At 32.8% G+C, this 24,348-nt stretch overlaps 1 pseudogene; it reads left to right on the plus strand.

Annotated features, from left to right (window-relative positions):
• Positions 1 to 24,348, plus strand: part of LOC126701211 (ethylene-responsive transcription factor-like protein At4g13040) — a 102,294-nt pseudogene that overhangs the window by 35,113 nt on the left and 42,833 nt on the right.

The following is a 24,348-nucleotide window of genomic DNA, read 5'->3' on the forward strand; positions in this document are numbered from 1 at the left end:
TTTATAGATCCATTCTGTTCAGAGCTTTCACAGGCCTTCTCCCCGACATTCCAACTGGCCGTGCTACATTCTGTGATTATCATGATGCTGTAGCTTCTCAGTATTATTTGTGAATTTGGACAGTTTGAGTAGTTTTTATTATTTTGGTTACTATCACAGATGTGATTCTTACCTCAGTTTTCTTTTACTCATATTTTGTTTGGCTTGTTACAACATATGTTCTTAAATACTTTTTATTTCATCTATGTGCAGATTCCCAAGTCTTGGTTGGGAGACCATTGAAATGCTTATCATTCTTTGGTTTTGGTTTCTGGAAATACTGTCTTGTTAATTGCATGGCAGCATTAAGTACAATAAGATCTACTTGGACGGGTTACACATTTTAATAGATTATGATGGTATTGTTTTCATTGAAGTAAAATGGGTTACATATTTTAATAGAGAAATTCGGTTGTATTGTACCCTTATTTAGTTGTAATCTCACAAATGAAACTCCATGCAAAGTGAGACAACAAAAATGAGGACTCATTCAATTCTGTGTCTTATACATGGGTTTAGATTTTTTTGTTTCACATTTTGTATGCAAAAAATGGCATGAATTAGGGAATTTTTTCTGAAATTTACAATTTTTAAAATGCAAATTAATTTGATCTCAATCATATATAAAATGTTCATATGTGGTCTGTTTGTGTATTTGGTAGTTATTTTGGACTTCAGTTATCTCTTGGTTTTTGACTTTCACAAGTGCAAATATGCACAACTTTACCTTTTTTTCTCCAAATCTGCATGCACCCTGCACTCCAAGGTACAGATTTTACTTCTTTTTCGTGATTGGATTTAATTTTATATGTTTGTTCAATTTAAGTTTATTGGATTTTTGCACATGTTATTTTAGCTTCACTTTGTGTATCTTCATTGTCTTATTTCAACATATCCAAATTATGTGTGTTTGCTTTTTATTTCAGTTTCTATTTATTTTTTATTTTGAGTTTTAAGTTTTATGTGGTAGTCAATGTGCTATTTGGAATAACAGTGTTTGGGCATCTACATCATCTGTTCGGTCTTCTTGAATCTTTGGTGTCCTTAACCTTCAATCTCCCTCTATGTTTCATTTCTATGTTTCAGCGTCACTCCTGAACAATCAAGCATCCAACCTACAACAATCCAAGACTTCATCATCCTCGCTCTTCTCCACTAATCGTTTACACAGGTATGATTCGTAGTCCTTCAATACATATTACTCTGAGATTGTGCATGGGTTTCTGTCTAATGATATTATTTATGGGTTTTGGTATGAGAGTGGGAGATGGGGGCAGAGGAGTAGATGATAAAAGCAGAATTAGTTGTGGTTTTGGTGTTCTTTTCTTTCTAAAATTCCTAATTTGATTTTTGATTCATCCCTACAAAATTTCGGGCTTGAATTCATCCATCACAGCTGCTCAAGGGCATTGGGTCATGGAAACTTCAGGTTTGCTCAATTATTAACCTTAAACACAAGATTCACATTACATTTGATATGTTTATTTGCTTAGAACCATTGTGCTTTTGATTTCTGTCAAATATCAAGCATTATGGTTTTCAACTTCCTTAACAGCAACCTTTGTGCTTTAATTTTAAAAGACTGGATCATGATTACTCTGTTCTGCACATGCTTGTTTCATTGGTGGATATGGAGTTCAAGATTCTTTGTAACTGATTTAATTTCTTTCATATTTATTATAGGCTGAAATTTTCTGATCATGCACTTTGTTTTATATTGTTAGTTTTCAGGCGCTAACAGTACAATGTCCCATAAAAAAAAAAGGGGAGCATCAAGTAATGGCTATGAACTTTCAAAAGGGGACAATTTTTTGTAAAGAAATAAAAATTTTCCTTTAATAGTATAAATCTTCCAGGCCAAAAAAAAAGATGTGTGAGCATCAAGTAATGGCTATGAACTTTCAAAATCACAGAGAAACTTATTAATTTAATTAAGAGGACTTGGCAGTTTTATTATGCTGAAAACTTGATGTTGCATACAAAATCTCATAAGGCAAAATTCTATCAAGCATGGCCAAATTTTCAATTTTTACTTTTAAAAAAAAACACCCCCCCCCCCCCCCCCCCCCCACACACACACACACACACACACACACACACACACACACATGCACATACGTATGAGGAACGGTCTTTCAGACTTTGCCACCGCCAGACAAGTCTTTCTCTCAAACTGGTAAAGTTTATAAATTTTGTTTTATATACTCAACGGTTAGCTATACGCTTATAAAAAAAAAACCTTAGCAGTTTTTTATGGTATTTCAATTAACTTGATTTAGATTAAGGGTTACGTTTGGTTGTTTTTTCTTATGAATGATTTCCAGAAATTGATGGAGTTTTGATAATTTCAATTATTGGGCGCATTGCTCTCACATCGTATTTCAACAATTCAATCAAAACTCCTTGTCCTAACCGTATCCTTCTGCGAGAATATAACTAGGTGCGCTATTCATAATTCACCATCTGTTGTCTCTCTCTCTCTCTCTCTCTCTCTCTCTATTTAGGTTATGGAATTTTTTTATTTGTGGTTGAGATTTTCTTTCCTAATTTTCTTCTTTTGTTCTGTTTAGAATTGGTTTTCTTTTGAGTATTTGTTTTAGTCTTCATATTTATATTGACAACTGTTTTTGTGTGATTGCATAATCTGGTGGATCCTTCTCCATTGCCAACATTTATGTTGAAGCAGTGTAAGGAATCAAAAGCAGAAATTATGTGGAGGTATTACTTTGATATTATATATGGAAGATGGAGTGCATCCATTTTTGGGTTGAAATTCCTACTTATTGTTGGATATTGTATATGGCAGATGAAGTGCGTCTATTTTTGGTGAAATATCAATGCTGGAGCCAATGTCTTTTTAGAGAGTAAAGCATGTTGGAGAAAAGAAATCGAATTGCTTTTATCTGAAAAAAGTCTTTTTCTCTCTCAATCTGTGTGATTTTGATTATGTTGATTTCCTCTCAAATGTTTTTTTTCCTTTCATGATTTGATCGATAATGGTAACTCAACTAAGAAGTGATATGCTTGATCAGTCTGGAGTAAGTGCTCATTGTTGTATTGTTTGTTATTATTTTTGTTATGCGAAAGGGGCTACTCTTTATTGTTTGAAATTTCCCTTTCTCCAAAATATTTCTCTTATGGTTTTATATTTCAGCAAGTGATCTAGTTACAGCCTTCCACTCCATGCTTAAGTTATCTTATATTGTCACTCTTTCTTGATTGGTTCATGTGATGATTTAATATTATTATAGAGTGGATTGGGGAATTGAACCTTTACTTAGCATTTATCAGATTTTAGTGAGACAAAATCTTATTAGAATTCTGTCTAGTTCTTGGATGAAATTTATTTTACAACAATGATTTCGCTATCTTTTTAAATTCAATGGGGGACCAATTTGATCATTACAAAGCAATCACCTGTCATTATAGATAGTTTATAATATGATGAATGGCCCTTGGTGTATCAGTGGGACCAATTTGATCATAACAAAACAGTCACCCATCATAAATATATGATGAATGGCCCTTGGTGTAAATTATAATAAATTTGCTTGAATGGATTTCCAAAAATTTCCTTTTAGATGTTTTTAAATTTGAATTAGAAGTTCTTATGCTTGATGCAAAGTGTTTTGCTCTGTCATCTATTGCTTCAAGTTTACTGCCTGATATGTGTAATTATCATAGGGAGCAAAACATGATCTCCTCTCCTTGTTTTTTCCGGGCACATACCTCATTTTAAATGAATCATAATAAACTAAATCATGTTTTCTTTTCCTTCTCGGTGATTCTTCCCATAGTACTTTGTTGCCAATATTAAAACCATAAAAAGAGATTATGTTTTTCATTCCAAGTTCCTTCATTATTTTTTATGTTTGCAGGTATTATGTGAAGCATATCAAGTTTCAAGTGATCCACTGTGAAGAGGTGCTTATCATTGAGATGGAAAAAATTACATATCTAGGTAAGTTTTTATGCTTGCACTTGTGGAAATATTGTGAGTTGTCACATGCTCATATTACTGCTCCTTTGTGTTTCATATTACTACTATATTGAAGAACAATTAGGATTCTACTATCAGAACAATATTTGAATTTCAATTCCATTTCCTCTAATATATTGTTTAGTTTAATTTCTTTCCTTCATTCACATGTTTCATTGGATATGTCTGTGACCAAATTTTCTGATATCTCATTTATAGATATTAATTTTGATCAGTATCAGCATTTTAGATGTTTTCATCTCTGATTTCTGTCATTCCCCTTGCTAATCCCAACTTCAATCAAAGATCTTCTTTACGAGCCTGGCTCTGAAAATTGTTAATGTTAAATGAAGTTAGATAGATGACCTGGAAATAGTTTGTACAAACCGAAGCGCCAATTTATACATATTTTCATGGATAAATTTCTATCAATCTGGACAAACCCTAACCATGGCAGAATAGGTTTCATCAGATCTCATATCTCTTTCCCCTTTATGTATATTATGATTCCAAGGCTTTTTTGTTCTGTTTCTAAAATCGCTGTTTTTGTACATTGCAGATGGAGAAGGCGTTCTTGATGCAGCCCAAGGTTTTCCTTAGGTAAGATCTCATGCTATGTCCCAGCTCCTTTATTTTCTTTGAAAATGTTTGATGTTGTAGAGTGAGATTTAAGATTTGGATTTGTTTCTTTTGATTTCTGATGTTTCCTTACGTAAACAGTTGGAGTTTGTGTAATTAGCAGGAAAGCCTTTTAGTTACTTGAAAGTGGTTAAGAGTAAATGTATTAAAGATCTGAATTTCGAACTTCTTAGATTTTAAATTGTGATTTTTTTGGAGTTGAGGTTTGCTTAGTTTTCCACTATCTCATAAATGCGCTTTTCTACTTTATTTCACTTCTAAATTTGGTCATATTGGTTGCTTCCTTTGTTCCAAACCCGTGCTATAATTTGGTTGGTGGTTTTGGTATGTGGCCCTATTTATAGGTTCCAGAAGTTAATATTTGCTATGTTGATAAAACTACATTTTGAAATTTAGTAATTTTGTTGTTAATTGCTTGTTTAGAGATGTAATTGTTCTTCACTCTAGGAGTTTTTGTTTGCTCTGGTTTTGTGTTGGGTTGTGATTTTGTTGTTGTTTGCTTCTGTTATGTCTTGAAGGTTTGCTCTTAGGAAGTTTTTTTGGCTAAGTGTTTGACCTATGTTTATATTAAACATGTTGGTGAGATCTTGATTATTTACATTTAAAAAGTTTTGTTGGGTATGTTTTTGACTTGCGTTAATATCAAACATGTTGGTGAGATTCTGCTTATTTACATTTAAGTAACATTATTTTTGGTATAATTGGCTCTTGGAGGAAAGTCACAATGACATCTAAAGCTCTAATGCTGAAAAGAATGTGTAGACTCCTAGAGTTTAACACATAGATTGTTCAAGTTGAATTCTGGCTTGCCTTAAGAATTTGGGGTTGCAAATTAATTTTTTTCATCTATGTTGTCTTTTAAAATTTTAATTTATTCTTCATATTGCTCTCCCTTATAAATTAAATCAATTCCGCCCTTTATATTTATTCTCTCTTTGGTCTAAACAAAAAAAAAAAAGAAAAAAAGAAATGAAAACTTTTCTCTATTGCTCTCTTTTCTCTCCTCTCTCTGTTAGGGTTAGGTTTAGGGTTTTTGATTTGATTCTCATCATTTTTTTGTTTGTGTTTTTGTTTCCGTTCATCACCGGGCCCAAGAATTGAAGGCGAGTCGGGTGAGTCAACTTCACTTTTCCATGATTTTTTTGTTTTGTTTTTGGAAGCAATTTTTTTTCACATTTTTAATGCTGTTTCCTTTGTGTTTGTTCATGTGGGTCTGCTTCAAATTCTGGAATCGAGGCCAAAGATTGCATTAAGGTTTACTTGGGTATGAGTATTAATTTAGGTTTTGAGTATTATTTATTTATTTATTTTTTATATTAAAATTTTTGTTGGATTATGTTGATTTTAAATTTTGTTTTTTTGGTTAATTGTTATGTTCTGCTTGCATGCATTAGTAGTTAATACAAGTGAGAAAATGTTTGGCTAGTGAGAAAATGTAGGAAAATTTTAAACTTGGTAAGATATTAGAAAATAGAAATAAAAATGTTAAATGAAATACTGTAACTTACCCTCTTAGCTTGCCTTGTCAGTGGAGTTTTGTGACTCATTCCCTTTTCCCCCATTATTTTACTCTTTGCACTACTAGTACTGCATCAAACATGAATGCATACATCACACATGCACACATGAAGACAATTCTATCATTCTTGTGAAAATTTTTTTTCATGACTATTACATATTCAGAAAAACTTGGAAATTTTTTTTCATGACTATTGCATACGCAGAAAAACTTGGAAATTTTAAAGAACTTATAATTTGTATTATTAGATATATCAAATACTTGGTAGAGAAACAAGGATGCAAGTAATGAACCCTTAATCCCATATTCATGAACCTCTCTTTGTGCTTTGTATTACTGTGATGTGTATGTTTGACTTTATGGGCACTACTTTGTGTTGTAATTGCATATTTGTGCTCAATGTAAATTAGTTGCATAGTTCAGAGAGAGAATTATGAAATAATAACATTTGAAAACTCTATTTCCTGCATATGATTAGTTGGATATTTGTAATATTGTTGGCTCTCAGTGTTTCATGCTTTAGATAACCTCATAATGATCCCTTTTTCTTTCTCATGTTTTTACTTTTTGTAATGTAAAACTCTATAAAGAATAAATAATAAGTGCATGCATCTTTTAAGTTAGAATTGATGATCATAATATTGAATGATAAGACAAAAATCAAATGGTGTGTTCTCAGTTTTCCTGTAATCTATAAAAATGATATTAACCGTAAATTATGGTAATAACTCCTATATTTTTAGATGGCCATGCTTGTGGTAAATCTGGTAACATATTCAGTTACTTATGTGAGAGAACATTGAACTATGCAACTTAAATGGGCTAATTAAGCACACGTGAAATTATTTACAAAAAATATAATAAAAGTTATGACGTGTTATACCTGATATACTTTTGGTGGCACTGGCAGCCTAAGCAACTAGTTTAGCTTTCATAACATAGAATAGTCAATGAATAGGAATTGTATGTGTTTTGTTTAGGTTAGAATTTTTATATTTGATCATAAAAGTTTTGACCAAAAGGTTGTGGTCTGAAATCCTATGCTGGAATGGGGAGGGGATGTGTGTAAGCATAAAAGGTAGAGATATTAAGCAAGTGTCAGGAAGGTGGTCAGTTTTGGCTCCAAATTGAACTACCCATCTATCATGCTGGGCTCCTCGTCCTTAATAACGTGATATGGTTTGCTTTCCTGATTTTAATATTTCTGTTCCTGATTGTTGAGATTATGACGGTATTGTTTTCATTAAAGTAAAATGGGTTACACATTTTAATAGAGCAATTCGGGTGTATTGTACCCTGATTTAGTTGTAATCTCACAAATGAAACAAAAATGAGCCATCATTCAATTCTGATGTCACTTCTTGCTGTTTTGAATGTGTCTTTCAATTATTTAAACTCACAAGTTACTGAGAATAAACTAAAGAGGTAGGTTCCTGTCTTTGACCATTTATAACACATCTGCTTATGTACGAATGTAAATGATGTCCCTGAGCAAATTTTTAACTTTTTTCCCCCCCTCATTTAGGTTGTGGACTTGAGCACTATTCATGGACCAAATTACCTTGCTATTTCTGCAAAAGCAAGGCAAGAATTATTGTCTGCAATTCAGGAGGCTGTGAACATGGAGTTTTCTAATCCTGCAGAGAGAAGTTATGTTACTCAGATTAGTGCTTCCCCTCACTCAATTTCTTTGTCTCTCAATTTTTTAGGATTTTAAATTACAATATTGAATAGTCCCAAGCAATTTCTCTCACTATCTCTCACACTCTTTTCCTCTTGCGATCTCTCTCTTGGTTGTGTTGCGATTGTGCGTGTGTTTATGGTTGTTTGGCCGTGGGTTTGGGTATCACTATTCTTGTGGGTATGTGGCCATGTATGTATGTAGATGTGAATGAGTGTAATGTGTGCTCTGTTTGTATGTTTATGCTTTGGGATTTTGGGTTTACTGTTTCGCATTGCGGAGGTTGTGAAAATGGGTTTGCAAGAATTAAGGCTTGCCATAGTTACAGTTACAATTTTTTTTTTTTTTTAAGTGTTCTATCTCTTTTCGTCTAATAAATCTTGGGTTTGTGGACTTATTTGTGCTATTTGATTTTTGTAGTTTTGTATTGTGGTTTGTGTTTTGGGTTTTGATTTCTCATGGGTATTAGTTGGTTTTGATTTCTCTGTGTGTTCTTTGGGTTGATTTCTCATGTGTATGGGTTGGTTATGATTTCTCTATTCTTTGGGTTGATTTCTCATGGGTATGGGTCGTTTTGATTTCTATGTTCTTTGGTTGATTTATCACGATTCTGAGTTGGTTTTGATTTCTCTGTTCTTTGGTTGATTTCTCATGGATCTGGGTTTTGATTTCTCAGTTATTTGAGTCTGGGTTTTAAATTTCTCTGTTCTCTATGTAGGCCATTTGTCTGCAATAATATTACATGATCAGTCACGTTTCAACATAAGCTATTTTTCTTCTTTCGAAGATATATTTTGTCAATGAGGTCCCAAGTACTATGTTTATTTGTTAATGCCAAATAAGATCTCATTGGCAGCAATACCGGTAAATTGATTGAAAATTTTTGAAGGCCAGCTTTGTCAATACCTTTTTTTTCTTTTTTTTTTTCTCTCTCTTTTTTGTTTTTTTTCATGTATTTACTCCTACAAAAGGAGGTGCAGTTTTTTGCTTTGCTGTATATCTATAAATTTATTGATTGCCTTTGATAGGGGTGAGCTAGCAACCACTCAGAGTGAAATCAAACCTAAGACCCTTCATTGTGTTTTGAGATAAAGACTGGTGAAAATGGCATTTTCAAATCTTATTATAACCGAGATGTTTGTTATGTTGACATTATAGGACTACTTGTGGCCTTTTTTAGCCACAACAATTTAAAGTCATATAGGGCACATGACAATCTATGCACCCAGTTTGTAGTGCTATGGTTCTGGAATCTATTTTCCTTTCACCAATGGAACCCAAAAATCTGTGACATGTTATGAAATCATATTTTTTCTTATGATTAGTATTCTTCTACTCCCGTATTAATTTTTTTTAATAAGCATGGGAATGTTTACTTTGAAGATGCTAAATTTTTCATTTTCTTTGTTTCCTTTTTTTTTTTTTTTTTTTTTTTTTGGGTATTGGTGTCTTAAAAGTGGGTTTATTGAGACATAGGAAGTTAAGAGAAGAAAGATTTTCCAACCACGTTGATTAAGGAATGTGGTTGTTTAAAATTAGCTTGAAAGAGGGTTTTTATTTTTATTTTTTATTCTTTATCTTTTGGGTGTTTAGGTTTGAAAAATTGTTGGTATGTGTTTTTTTTTTTTTTTTGCTAACAATTTTCTCTAAATTCAAGTGGACCCTTAATGTTTTAACAAATTTTCACATGTAAATATTATAGGATGTGGATTGAGATTAGACATTTTTTTATTTGCTTGAAACTAATTGCAAAATCAGCTTGCGTATGCTACTTATAAAATAAGTAAAGACTTATTTTTTGGGATTTTGCTAGAGAGAAGGAAGTTCCTCATCTTTCTTCAATATGAGTTCTTTTCCTTTCGTTTTGTTTTGTTTTTCCCTTTATGCATACATACGTACATGTATGAATTCTCTTTTTGGATTTCATTTGAAGCACACAGATTAGTCAATAAACATGATACTAAAGACTGTAATGAGCTCAAAGAAGACCATAACAACAAAAGTGAGCCCTCATTCAGTTCTGATGTCACTTATTGCAGTTTTGAGTGTCTGCCAATTATTTATACTCACTACTTACTGAGAATAAATTAAAGAGAGTAGGTTCCTGTCTTTGACCATTTATAACATCTGCTTATGTACTTATCAAAAAAAAAAAAAAAATCTGCTTATGTATGAATGTAAATGATGTCCCTGAGCCAATTTTTAACTTTTTTTTTCTTCCTTATTTTAGGTTGTGGACTAAGCACTATTCATGGACCAAATTACCTTGTTATTTCTGCAAAAGCAAGGCAAGAATTCTTGTCTGCAATGACGTTCCACCATATATGGGGTAAGCTACTCTCCATTTGACTGTTTACACTATGCACATTTCACATTAAAACTTACACTTTCAAAATTGTTATTAGGATTTAAGTTCAATCTAGGTTGAGATTATGAGAGAATTGGGAAATGTAGATTTCTATGAATATTTTTGTGCTAGAAAAAGTATAGTTGAGTTTAAAATACTTGACAATCAATTGAATTGCTTAATTGTCAGACATTAGTAATGCTTAAAAACCTTGGTTGAGGATGAATTCCTTCTCCCATGCTGTGCTAGAGGTTATATCTCTATTATATTGTCCATCTTATTTTGAATTTGTTGATTGTATTGATCCCAACTGTCAAAATGGAGATGATGTCTTACTGTGGAAAGACTAATTTCTCTCTCTCTCTCTCTCTCAGATAACCAATTCATTTTATATCAATTCCTAGTTGAATGCTTATTAATCTCATTTGAAAGGATTTGAAAATTTAAATTCTCGTGATTTGTTAACTGTTCCAGATTTGTAATTAATAAAAAAAAATGACATTGTGGTTAGAATGACTTATGTTCATTTCAGTTTGCTAACTACCTTTAGTAGCAAATTTGATTTCTTTGTGTGGTCAATGTTTGCCCAATGTAAAGATTCTCTATTTGCAATGTATTTCTTTCTGGCTGAGACTAGACCATGTGGTGCTGTTTTCATCTGATTCATTAAAAACATTTTTATTCTAGAAGTGATGTAATTTTTGTTTTCATGGATTTCTAAAAGATACGATTTTGTTATATTTGCATTTATGGAACAAAGTTAACATTCTGCAACATTGCAGCAAGTGAGTTTCTCCAGTTAGAGTCCACTGTTGCAATTTAAATGATTTTTTTAGGTTATTAATTATTTTATGTCAATTAGTAGGTCATTATGTACATGTTGGAGCTATCTCTTAATGGTTCGTGGTGCCATTCAAGTTTTGGCATGAAAAAGAGATATGCTTAACTGCTTTATTCTCAAGGCTGGGACTCAAGTAATTTTCTCTTCAAGTATGTTGTTAATTTCAAGGTATGGCATATAGGTAGAACCAAGTAGTTCCGTTGGCACTTCTAAAGTTATGATTTAGGTTTTGAGTATTAATTTATTTTTTTATAGTAAAATTTTTTATTTTTTCTGTTTTTATTTTCAGAGGCAATTTCACATTTTTAATACTGTTTCCTTTGTGTTTTTTCATGTGGGCCTGCTTCAAATAATACCTGGGTATGATTTAGGTTTTGACTATTAATTAATTTATTTTATATTATAATTTTTGTTGGATTATGTTGATTTTAATGTTTTTTTTTTGTTGATTGTTATGTTCTGCTTGCATGGATTAGTAGTTAAAAGGCATGTTTGGGTTCTGTATTTCCCTGTTTGGCTAGTGAGAAATTGTGGGAAAATTTTAAAGTTGGTACCTTTTAATATTGATATTTTTTTTTGGGGCTTTGAGATAGTATTCTCAACAGAGTCAACAAGGATATGATGGTAAAAAACAAAATCTTGATTTGAGTTTCTGTAAAAGATTTAAGTTATGTTGGGGTTGATAACAGAGTTTTTTGAACTGAGGTTCTTTGAAGATCAGCTTGGTTTCTTGAGAATCTGGAATCTGAGTATTGCCTGAGTGAGTCATAAATAAGAGTTCGTAAATGCAATGTCTGGTTATGAATATTGAATATGATATCCTCGTTCTTTGCAATATTTTGTTTTGTGGTTATCTGGCGAAATTTCTCTGGGCTGTTTGCTAGTCTAAAAGGATAGGCAATGTGGCACGGTATAGTGCTCATGTGCATGTGTCAATTTGCAACTAGTTAACCCTTCTGTGCATGTGTCAGTATGCAATCAATTAATGCTTGTGCGTGCAAGCATGTGTGTTTGTATATGTTCATTACTTCTACTGCACTGCTGCTTGTTTAGCATTTTACTTACTGCATAAGTTGTGGAGAAGTACCTGACTTCCCTGGCATGGTTCTTGATTCTATGATAACAGTCATGATTTTGAACTTAGTTTTGATTCTTAATGAGTAAAGCATCCAATTTATCTTGGTAAACTTATCAGAGAGGAAGCTGCAGATTGAAAAAAAAAAAAAAAAAAAATTTTTTTTTTTCATTATATGCTATAATTTTTCTTTGTGATATGTTGAGCTTATGTTGGCGTGCACTGGTGTGTGTGGCTAACACGAGTGTCTGGGCTGTTTGTGCACCTTACTAGGTGTGTGAGACAGGAGATTACACACACTTCGTAATTTTATACGGAGAAATACCCATGGTAGTAGCCCCAAAATGCTGGCTAGGAGACTTGAACCACCAGGAGGTTCTATTTATATGTATTATGTTGTTTCATACCACATGTTTGCTTTTTTGTTTGAAAGACCTTTCTTGTAATTCATTGCAAAACCCGTCTTTGGAGCCTGCTACTAACCTTTATAGGTTCTTGGACTGCACCAAGCCTTCGGTCCCGGTACTGTATTTCTCTTAGGTACATCTCTTATTTTATCTTTCTTCTTTTGTGCTTTTCATTAGTTGTAGTTTTTGGTGCCTGCTACTAACTCAAATTTTTGGTTGGTGTTTCTATAAATTTCTACAGCTGTTGCTTTGGTTTCACAATCTGCTTACCAAATAATTAATCCTTTTTAATTTTTTTTTTCTTTCTTATTTCACATTCTTATTTATATATAAATGCTTTGTATTCTATTTCTTGTGCGACTATTGCCTGCCTACTTTTATAGATCCATTCTGTTTAGAGCTTTCTCCGGCTTTCTCCCTGACATTCCTACTGGCTGTGCTACATTCTGTGATTATCATGATGCTGTAGCTTCTCAGTCTTATTTGTGAATTTGGACAGTTTGAGTAGTTTTTATTATTTATGTTACTATCACAGAAGTGATTTTTACCTCAGTTTTCTTTTACTCATATTTTGTTTGGCTTGTTACAATGTATGTACTTAACACTTTTTATTTCATCTATGTGCAGGTTCCCAGTCTTGGTTGGGAGACCATTGAAATGCTTATCGTTCTTTGGTTTTGATTTCTGGAAATTGTTAACAGAGAAATACTGTCTTGTTAATTGCATGGCAGCATTAAGTACAATAAGATCTACATGGACGGGTTACACATTTTAATAGATTATGATGGTATTGTTTTCATTAATGTAAAATGGGTTAATCATTTTAATAGAGTGATTCGGGTGTATTGTACCCTGATTTAGTTGTAATCTCACAAATGAAACTCCATGCAAAGTGAGACAACAAAAATGAGCCTTCATTCGATTCTGATGTCACTTATTGCTGTTTTGAGTGTCTTTCAATTATTTAAACTCACAACTTACTGAGAATAAATTAAAGTGAGTAGGATCCTGTCTTTGACCATTTATAACATCTGCTTATGTATGAATGTAAATGATGTCCTTGAGCAAATTTTTAACTTTTTTTTCCCCTCATTTTAGGTTGTGGACTTGAGCACTATTCATGGACCAAATTACCATGTTATTTCTGCAAAGCAAGACAAGAATTCTTGTCCGCAATTCAGGAGGCTTTGAACATGGAGTTTTCTAATCCTGCGGGGAGAAGATATGTTACTCAACTAGCAATGAAAGTTCCACCATATATGGGGTAAGCTACTCTCCATTTGACTGTTTACACTATGCGCATTTCACATTAAAAGGATATGGCACTGTATAGTGCTCATGTTCATGTTTCGATTTGCAACTAGTTAACACTTCTGTGCATGTGTCAATATGCAGTCAATTAATGCTTTTGTGTGCAAGCATGTGTGTTTGTGTGTGTTCATTACTACTATTGCACAGCTGCTTGTTTAACATGTTAACTTACTGCATAAGTTGTGGAGATGAACCTGACTTCCCTTGCATGGTTCTTGATTGTATGATAATAGTCATAATTTTGAACTTAGTCTTGATTCTTAGCAAGTCAAGCATCCAATTTATCTTGGTAACTTATCAGATAGGCAGCTACAGATTAAAAAAAAAAAAAAAAAATTCTTTTCTTCATTATATACTATAATTTTTCTTTGTAATATGTTGAGCTTATGTTTGCGTGCATCATAGTTTCTAGCAAAGAGGAAGTGGGTTCTTTGTAATATGAACTCATCTTTATTTGATTCATGATATGTGTTGTGGTATTAAGGTCTTCAAGTATTTGATTCTTTGTCTTTGTATAGGAGTTTCTTTAAGAGGACGAGGATGGAAATATGGATCTGTTTTTGTTGATGGAATATTTCCAGTACTGAGTCCCATTGCTCAGCAAATTATGGACTTTTCCCTGAATGACCTCGATCATTGGGGCTTAAGCATCTTGTTACTTCAGGTTTGGTTTTGTTTATTGTAGCAGCTTTTTACTTTGATTTTTCTAGACACTTATCAAGTGATGTGTGCTTTATCTACTGGTGGATCTTATAAGTTTTTTTTTTTTTTTTTTTTTTTTTTTTTTTTTTTTTTGGGTTTGTGTGGCTAACTCGAGTGTCCAGGGCTTTTTGTGCACTTGACTAGGTGTGTGAGACAGGAGATTACACACACTTGGTAATTTTATAGGGAGAAATGCCCTTGGTAGTAGCCCCAAAATGCTGGCTAGGAGACTTGAACCACCAGGAGGTTCTATTTATATGTATTATGGTGTTTCATACCACATGTTTGCCTTTTTGTTTGAAAGGACCTTTCTTGTAATTCATTACAAAACCCGTCTTTGGAGCCTGCTACTAACCTTGATAGGTTCTTGGACTGCACCAAGCCTTTGGTCCCGGTACAGTATTTCTCTTAGGGACATCTCCTATTTTATCTTTCTTCTTTTGTGCTTTTCATTAGCTGTAGTTTTTGGAGCCTGCTACTAACACAAATTTTTGGTTGGTGTTTCTATAAATTTCTACAGCTGTAGCTTTGGTTCCAACAATCTGCTTACCAAATAATTCATCCTTTAAATTTTTTTTTTTCTTTCTTATGTCGCATTCTTATTTACACATAAATGCTTTGTATTCTATTTCTAGTGCGACTATTGCCTGCCTACTTTTATTGATACATTCTGTTCAGTGCTTTCACAGGCCTTCTCCCCAACATTCCAACTGGCCATGCTACATTCTGTGATTATCATGATGCTGTAGCTCCTCAGTGTTATTTGTGAATTTGGACAGTTTGAGTAGTTTTTATTATTTTGGTTACTATCACAGATGTGATTCTTACCTCAGTTTTCTTTTACTCATATTTTGTTTGACTTGTTACAACGTATGTTCTTAAATACATCTTATTTCATCTATGTGCAGATTCCCAAGTCTTGGTTGGGAGACCATTGAAATGCTTATTGATCTTTGGTTTTGATTTCTGGAAATTGTTAACAGAGAAATACTGTCTTCTTAATAATTGCATGGCAGCATTACATAGAATAAGATCTGTATGGACGATGTGTACAATAAGATCTACATGGATGGGTTACACATTTTAATGGATTATGATGGTATTGTTTTCATTAAAGTAAAATGGGTCACACATTTTAATAGAGCAATTCGGGTGTATTGTACCCTAATTTAGTTGTAATCTCACAAATGAAACACCATGCTAAGTGAGACAACAAATATGAGCCCTTATTCAGTTCAGATGTCACTAATTGCTGTTTTGATTGTGTCTTTCAATTACTTAGACTCACAACTTACTGAGAATAAACTAAAGAGGTAGGTTCCTGTCTTTGACCATTTATAACATATCTGCTTATGTGCGAATGTAAATGATGTCCCTGAGCAAATTTTTAACTTTTTGTTTTCCCCTTATATTAGGTTGTGGACTTGAGCACTATTCATGGACCAGATTACTTTGTTATTTCTGCAAAAGCAAGGTAAGAATTCTTTTCCGCAATTCAGGAGGCTATGAACATGGAGTTTTCTAATCCTGCAGTGAGAAGATATGTTACTCAGATTAGTGCTTCCCGTCACCCAATTTCTCTCTCTCAAACAAATCATTACAGTTTTTCTTTTTTAGGTTTTCAAATTGCAATACTGAATAGTCCCACCCAATTTCTCTCTCTCACACTCTCTTTTCCTCTTGCGATCTCTCTCTCGGTTGTGTCGCGTGTGTGTGTTTATGGTTGTTTGGCTGTGGGTTTGGGTATTGCTATTCTTGTGGGTATGTGGCTATGTATGCATGTAGATGTGAACGAGTGTAATGTGTGCTCTGTTTGTATGTTTTTGATTTTGGGTTTACTATTTCGTATTGCGGAGGTATTTGCCCTGAGCCATTGTGGTTTTGATTTTTGTCAAATAGCAAGCATTATGGTTTTCAACATCCTTAACACCAACCTTTGTGCTTTTATTTTGAATGACTGGATTATGATTACTCTTTTCTGCATATGCTTGTTTCATTGGAGGATATGGAGTTCAAGATTTGTTGCAACTGATTTATTTCCTTCATATTCATTTTTTCTGATCATGTCCTGTGTTTATTATAATTTTGGTGAGTTAGTTGTTTAGCACCAACAGTACAATTTCCCATAAATGAAAAAGGGACTGGATGTCTTTGGTTTTCCACTTTTTTTCCCTTTTTTTTTTTTTTTTTTTTTTTTTTTTTTTCAGGTTTTAATTTCCTTTGATAGTGGTGAGCTTGCAACCACTCACAGTTCAATCAAACCAAAGACCCCTCTTTCTCCATTATTTACACTCAAACACGTGCATTGGCTTTCAATTATTTGTGGTCATCTAATTTATTTGACACTATAATTAGTATCAATAATCCTTGATATGATATTTGGTACTTTGGGTTAACGCAAGACAGGTAAGCCCTCTCTCTCTTTCTAATATTTCAAGTTTGAAATTTCACTATTCATAATTTGGTTCATTTTTGCCTAATACCGTGCCATTCTCTCTATTTTACAAATATATAATCTTTCTCTTTTTTTGTTTGGTTTAAATCAATCTTTTGGAGTGCTAATGAGTTTTTTTATATATATGTATGTATGGCGTGAAAATTATCTTATAAATAATCTTTCTCTCTTTTTATCTTTTGGAGTGCTATTTCATTTTTACAGAATTGCTAATGGGAAATCTTGCAGGTGAAGCGTATTTCTGGATTTTGGCTTTCTGTCCGTTTATAAGGTGATTATTTTGTTAAGTTTAATTTCTTTCCTTCACTTATATGTTTCATTGGATATGTGTGTGACCATATTTTTCTGATACCTCATTTATGGATATTAATTTTGATCAAATGTCAGCAGTTTAGATGTTTTCATACCTGATTTCTTTGTCATTTCCCTTGCTATCAGAATATTTACTTGCTAATCCCAACTTCTATCCAAGATCTTCTGTACAAGGCTGGCTCTGAAAACTGTTAATGTTAAATGAAGCTAGATAGATTATCTGAAAATGGTATGTACAAACCGAAGTGCCAATTTATCCAAATTATCACGGATAAAGTTACTATCAATCTGGACAAACCCTAACCATGGTAGAATAGGTTTTATCAGATCCCATATCTCTCTTCCCTTTATATATATTATGATTCCAAGGGTTTTTTTTTGTTCTGCATCTAAAATCACCATTTATGTACATTGCAGATGAAGAAGTTGTTCTTGAAGCTGCCCTAGGTTTTCCTGAGGTAAGATATCACAAGCCTTATCCATGCTCCTTTATTTTCTTTGAAAACGTATGATGGTGAAGAGTGAGATATAAAATTTGGATTTGTTTTCTTTTGATTTCTGATATCTTCTAATGTTTGGAGTTTGTGTAATTAACAGGAAAGCTGTTTAGTTACTAGAAAATGGATAAGAAGAAAAGTATTAAAGATCTGAATTTTGAAGTATGACTTTTGTGGAGTTGAGGTTTGCTTAGGTTTCCACTTGATCATGAATGCGCTTTTCTACTTTATTTTACTGCAAAATTTGGTCATCTTGGTTGCTTCTTTTTATCCTAACCTGTGCTATTGATGGTTTTGGTATGTGGCTCTATCTGTAGGCTCCAGAAAGTTAATTTTTGCTATGTTGATAAAACAAAGTTATGAAATTTAGTAACTTTATATGTAATTTTGAGCTAATTTGGTTCTGTATTTGTTTCCTTTCAGCTATGGCATCATATGTCCTACTTTCCTTTTTGTGTGTCTCTGGTTTTCTATGGAGAAATGGCAAGATAACTAATGGAGGTTAAATTTATGAAAGAACAACGTGACAGTGCTCTCTTTTGCAAGCCTTTTCTACTTATTCCTAATTCAATCTTTCTTTGCTCGTGGAGTGAAATTTTCCTTCTCAGCTTCAGGTATGCAACATATGTTTTTTATTTTTTTTTATGAGTAAAAAAGATATTATAAAAAGAAGAAGGGTGTGACCTGAGTATAGAAGAAGTATACCTCAAGGACAAAGTACAAATTAAGTGCATAAAGTACAAAAGTCCATGAAACCTTGAACAGGTATGAAATATTTGTTTGCATGTCATACTTTTATTTTCTGGGTTGAGGTTCTTTATAAGTGTTATTATGTAATATTGGTTTGTTACAGCACGTAGTTGCGTTATAGATGTTCCTTTTTGGGTTCTATTTGGAAGATGAAAACTGTTGAGTATTGATATACTCTAATTTTTCCCATCCTGTACAATTTGTTGTGCTATGAGATAAAGACTGGTGAAAATTCATTGTGTTTTGAGATAAAGACTGGTGAAAATGGCATTTTCAAATCTTATTATAACCGACATGTTTGTTATGTTGACATTGTAGGACTACTTGTGGCCTTTTTTAGCCACAACAATATAAAGCCATATAGGGCATATGACAATCTATGCACCCAGTTTGTAGCGCTATGGCTCTAGAATCTGTTTACCTTTTACCAATGGAACCCAAAAATATGTGACGTGTTATGAAACCATTTTTCTTCTTATGAAGAGTATTCTTCTACTCCCATATTAATGTTTTTTTAATAAATGTTTACATTGATGATGCTAGATTTTTCTTCTTCTTTTTTTTTTTTTTTTTTTTTTTGGGGGGGGGGGGGTGTATTGGTGTCTTAATAGTGGGTTTATTGAGATCTAGCAAGTTATGAGAAGAAAGATTTTCCAATCATGTTGATTAAGGAATGTAAAAATTTAGCTTGAGAGAGGGTTTTTATTTATTTATTTAAAATTCTTTTTCTTTCGGGTGTTTAAGTTTGAAAATTGTTGCTATGCATTTTTTTCCTAACAATTTTCTCTAAATTCAACTAGACCCTTAATGTTTTAACAAATTTTCACATATAAATATTCTTGAATGTGGAATGAGATTAGACATTTTTTTTATTTGCTTGAAACTAATTGCAAAATCTGCTTGTGTATGCTACTTATAAAAAAAGTAAAAACTTATTTTTAGGGATTTTGCTAGAGAGAAGGAAGTTCTACATCTTTCTTCAATATGAGTTCTTTTCCTTTTGTTTCGTTTTTCTTTTTATGCATACGTACATACATGTATGAATTCTCTTGTTGGATTTTATTTAAAGCACACAAATTAGTCAATGAACATGATACTAAAGACAGAAATGAGCTCAAAGAAGACCATAACATCTATTACAGTGTAGGCTTTGGAGTTTGGGCTCAATTTAGTGATAAATTTTTGATGCATAGAAAGCTTCTTAATTCTAATTGCTCGATTGCTTATTCTTTTTTGGACAGTGGCTGAAGAGAAAACCTGTGAGCTCCAATTCAATGTTGGTCAATAGGATTATATGTTTGATTAGTTTCCTATTTTTTATTTGATTTTATTTATTTATTCATCAATTATGAATGTCTTGTGCATGGGTATAGATTTTGTTGTTTCACATTTTGTATGCAAAAAATGGCATGAATAAGGGAATTTTTTCTGAAATTTACAAATTTTAAAATGCAAATTAATTTGATCTCAATCATATATAAAATTTTCGTGTATGGTCTGTTTGTGTATTTGGTAATTATTTTGGACTTTGGTTATCTCTTGGTTTTTGACTTCCGCAAATGCAAACATGCACAACTTCACATTTTTATCTCCAAATCTGCATGCACCCTGCTCTCCAAGGTACAGATTTTACTTCTTTTTCGTGATTGGATTTAATTTTATAGGTTTGTTCAATTTAAGTTTATTGGATTTTTGCACATGTTATTTTAGCTTCACTTCGTGATTGTGTAAGCTACTTTAGCTTCATTGTCTTATTTCAACATATCCAAATTATGTGTGTTTGCATTTTGTTTCAATTTCTATTTATTTTTTGTTTTGAGTTTTGAGTTTTATGTGGTTGTCAATGTCATAGTTGGAATGACAGCGTGTGGGCATCTTATTACTCAGTGTGGGCTTCTACATCATCTCTTTGGTCTTCTTGAATCTTTGGTGTCCTTAACCTTCTATCTCCCTCTATTTTTCGTTTCTATGTTCCTGTATCAGTCCTGAACAATCAAAGCATCCAACCTACAACAATCCAAGACTTCATCATCCTCTCTCTTCTCCACTAATCGATTACACAGGTATGATTCGTTGTCCTTCAATAAATATTACTCTTGAGTTTGTGCATGGGTTTCTGTCTAATGATATCATTTATGGGTTTTTGTATGAGATTGGGGAGAAGGAGGGAGAGGAGTAGATGATAAAAGCAGAATCAGTTGTGGTTTTGGTATTCTTTTCTCTCTACAAATTTCTAATTTGATTTTTGATTCAGCCCTACAAAATTTCAGGCCTGAATTCGTCCATCACAGCTGCTCAAGGGCATTTGGTCATGGAAACTTCAGGTTTGCTCAATTTTTAACCTTAAACGCAAAATTCACATTACATTTGATATGTTTATTTTCTTGGAACCATCGTGGTTTTGATTTCTGTCAAATACCAAGCATTATGATTTTCAACTTCCTTAACAGCAACCTTTGTGCTTTAATTTTAAAAGACTGGATCAGGATTACTCTGTTCTGCACATGCTTGTTTCATTGGTGGATATGGAGTTCAAGATCTTTGTAAGTGATTTAATTTCTTTCATATTCATTATAGTGTGAAATTTTCTGATCATGCACTTTGTTTTATACAATTTTTGCGAGTTGTTAGTTTTCAGGCACCAACAGTACAATGTCCCATAGAAAAAAATGGGACTGGGTGTTTTTGGTTTCCTACTTGAAGTGGTAGCGTTTGGTATAATTGGAAAGAAGTGTTGACAATTTTTTGTAAAGAAATAAAAATTTTCCTTCAGTAGTATAAATCTTCCTGGGCAAAAAAAAAAAAGAGTGTGTGAGCATCAAGTAATAATGCCTATGAACTTTCAAAATCAAAGGGAAACTTATTAATTTAATTAAGAGGACTTGGCGGTATTATTATGCTGTAAATTTGACGTTGCATACAAAATCTCATGAGGCAAAATTTTATCAAGCATGGCCAAATTTTCAATTTTTACTATTTTAAAAAACAACACCCCCCCCCCCCCCCTCCCCCAACCAACACACACCCACACCCACACACACACACACATATATAAGGAACGGCCTTACAGACTTTGCGACAGCCAGACAAGCCTTTCTCTGAAAGCATTACCGGTAAAGTTTTTAAATTTTGTTTTATAAACTTACCAGTTAGGTATGGTATTTCAATTAACTTGATTTTGATTTAGGGTTACATTTGGTTGTTTTTGCTTTAGGGTTACATTTGGTTGTTTTTGCCTATGAATGATTAGCAGAAATTGATGGGGTTTTGATAATTTCAATTATTGGGCGCATTGCTCTCACATTTGTATTTCAATAATTCAATCAAAACTCCTTTTCCTAACTGTATCCTTTTGCGAGAATATAACCAAGTGTGCTATTCATAAATCAACATCTGTTGATTCTCTCTCTCTCTTTTTAGGTTAAGGTATTCTTTTCTCTCTACAAATTTCTAATTTGATATTTGATTCATCCCTACAAAATTTCAGGCCTGAATTCGTCCATCACCGCTGCTTAAGGGCATTGGGACTGGGAAACTTCAGGTTTGTTCAATTTTTTGCCTTAAACACAAGATTCACAACCCATTTGATATGTTTATTTGCTTGGAACCATCATGGTTTTGATTTTTGTCAAATAGCAAGCGTAATGGTTTTCGACTTCCTTAACAGCAAAACCTTTGTGCTTTAATTTTGATAGACTGGATCATGATTACTCTATTCTGCACATGCTTGTTTCCTCGGTGGATATGGAGTTCAAGATTCTTTGTAAGTGATTTAATTTCTTTCATGTTCATTATAGGCTGAAATTTTCTGATCATGCACTTTGTTTTATATAATTTTTGCATGTTGTTAGTTTTCTGGAACCAACAGTATAATGTCCCATAAAAAAAGGGGACTGGATGTTTTTGGTTTCCCACTTCAAGAGGTAGAGTTTTGTATAATTGGAAAAGAAGTGTTGACAACATTTTGTAAAGAAATAAAAATTTTCCTTCAATAGTACAAATCTTCCTGGCCAAAAATAAGTTGTGTGAGCATCAAGTAATGGCCATGTACTTTCAAAATCAACGAGAAACTTATTAGTTTATTTAAGAGGACTTGGTGGTATTATTATGCTGAAAACCTGACGTTGCATACAAAATCTCATGAGGTAAAATTCTATCGAGCATGGCCAAATTTTCAATTTTTACGATTTTAGAAAACATACCCACATGCACACGCACATATATGGAACGGCCTTACAGACGATGTCACGTTACAGGTAAAGTTTTTAAATTTTATTTTATAAACTTACAGGTTAGGTATGGTATTTCAATTAACTTGATTTAGATTTAAAATTACGTTTGGTTGTTTTTTCTTATGAATGATTAGCAGAAATTGATGGGGTTTTGATAATTTCAATTATTGGGTGCATTGCTCTCACATTCGTATTTCATTAATTCAATCAAAACTCCATTTCCTAACCGTATCCTTTTGTGAGAATATAACCAAGTGTGCTATTCATAAATCACCATTTGTTGTTTCTCTCTCTCTCTCTCTCTTTAAGTTAAAGTTTTTTTTCATTTGTGGTTGAGATTTTCTTTCCTAATCTTCTTCTTCTGTTCTGTTTAGAATTGGTTTTCTTTGGAGTATTTGTTTTAGTCTCCATATTTATATTGACAACTGTTTTTGTGTGATTGCATACTCTGGTGGATCCTTCTCCATTGCCAACATTTATGTTGAAGCAGTGTAAGAAACCAAAAGCAGAAATTTTGTGGAGGTATTCCTTTGATATTGTATATGGAAGATGGAGCGCATCGATTTTGGGTTGAATGGCAGATGAAGTGCATCTATATTTGGTGAAAAATCAATGCTGGAGCCAATGTCTTTAGATAGTAAAGCAAGTTGGAGAAAAGAAATCAAATTGCTTTTATCTGTTAAATATCTTTCTCTCGCAACCTGGGTGATTTTGATTATGTTAATTTCCTCTCAAGTGTTTTTTTCCTTTCATGATTTTATCTGCAATTCAGGAGGCTATGAACATGGAGTTTTCTCATCCTGCAGAGAGAAGATATGTTACTCAACTAGCAATGAAGTTCCACCATATATGGGGTAAGCTACCCTCCATTTGACTGTTTACACTAGGCACATTTCACATTAAAACTTATACTTTCAAAATTGTTATTAGGATTTAAGTTCAATCCAGGTTGAGATTATGAGAGAATCGGGAAATGTAGATTTCTCTGAATATTTTTGTGCTAGGAAAAATATAGTTGAATTTAAATGACTTGACAATCAATTGAATTGCTTAATTGTCAGACATTAGTAATACTTAAAAACCTTGGTTGAAGAAGAATTCCTTCTCCCATGCTGTGCTAGAGATTATATCTCGATTATAATGTCCATCATATTTTGAATTTCTTGATTGTATTGATCCCAACCGTCGAAATGAGGACGATCTTACTGCCGAAAGACTAATTTCTCTCTCTCTCTCTCTCTCTCTCTCAGAAAACCAATTCATTTTATATCAATTCCTAGTTGAGTGCTTATTAATTTCATTTGAAATGATTTGAAAATTTAAATTCTCGTGATATGTTAACTCTTCCCGGTTTGAAATTAATAAAAGAAAATAACATTGTGGTTAGAATGACTTATGTTCATTTCAGTTTGCCTACTACCTTTAGTAACAAATTTGATTTCTTTGTGTAGTCGATGTTTGCCCAATGTAAAGATCCTTAGTGGTTTTCATATCTGGAATTTGACATTGTTTTTGTCCTGTTTTGGTTTGCGAGACTTCATTTTTGTTTGGAGTAATAAATT

Source organism: Quercus robur, chromosome 9 (assembly GCF_932294415.1).
Source record: "Quercus robur chromosome 9, dhQueRobu3.1, whole genome shotgun sequence".
Lineage (NCBI taxonomy): Eukaryota > Viridiplantae > Streptophyta > Magnoliopsida > Fagales > Fagaceae > Quercus > Quercus robur.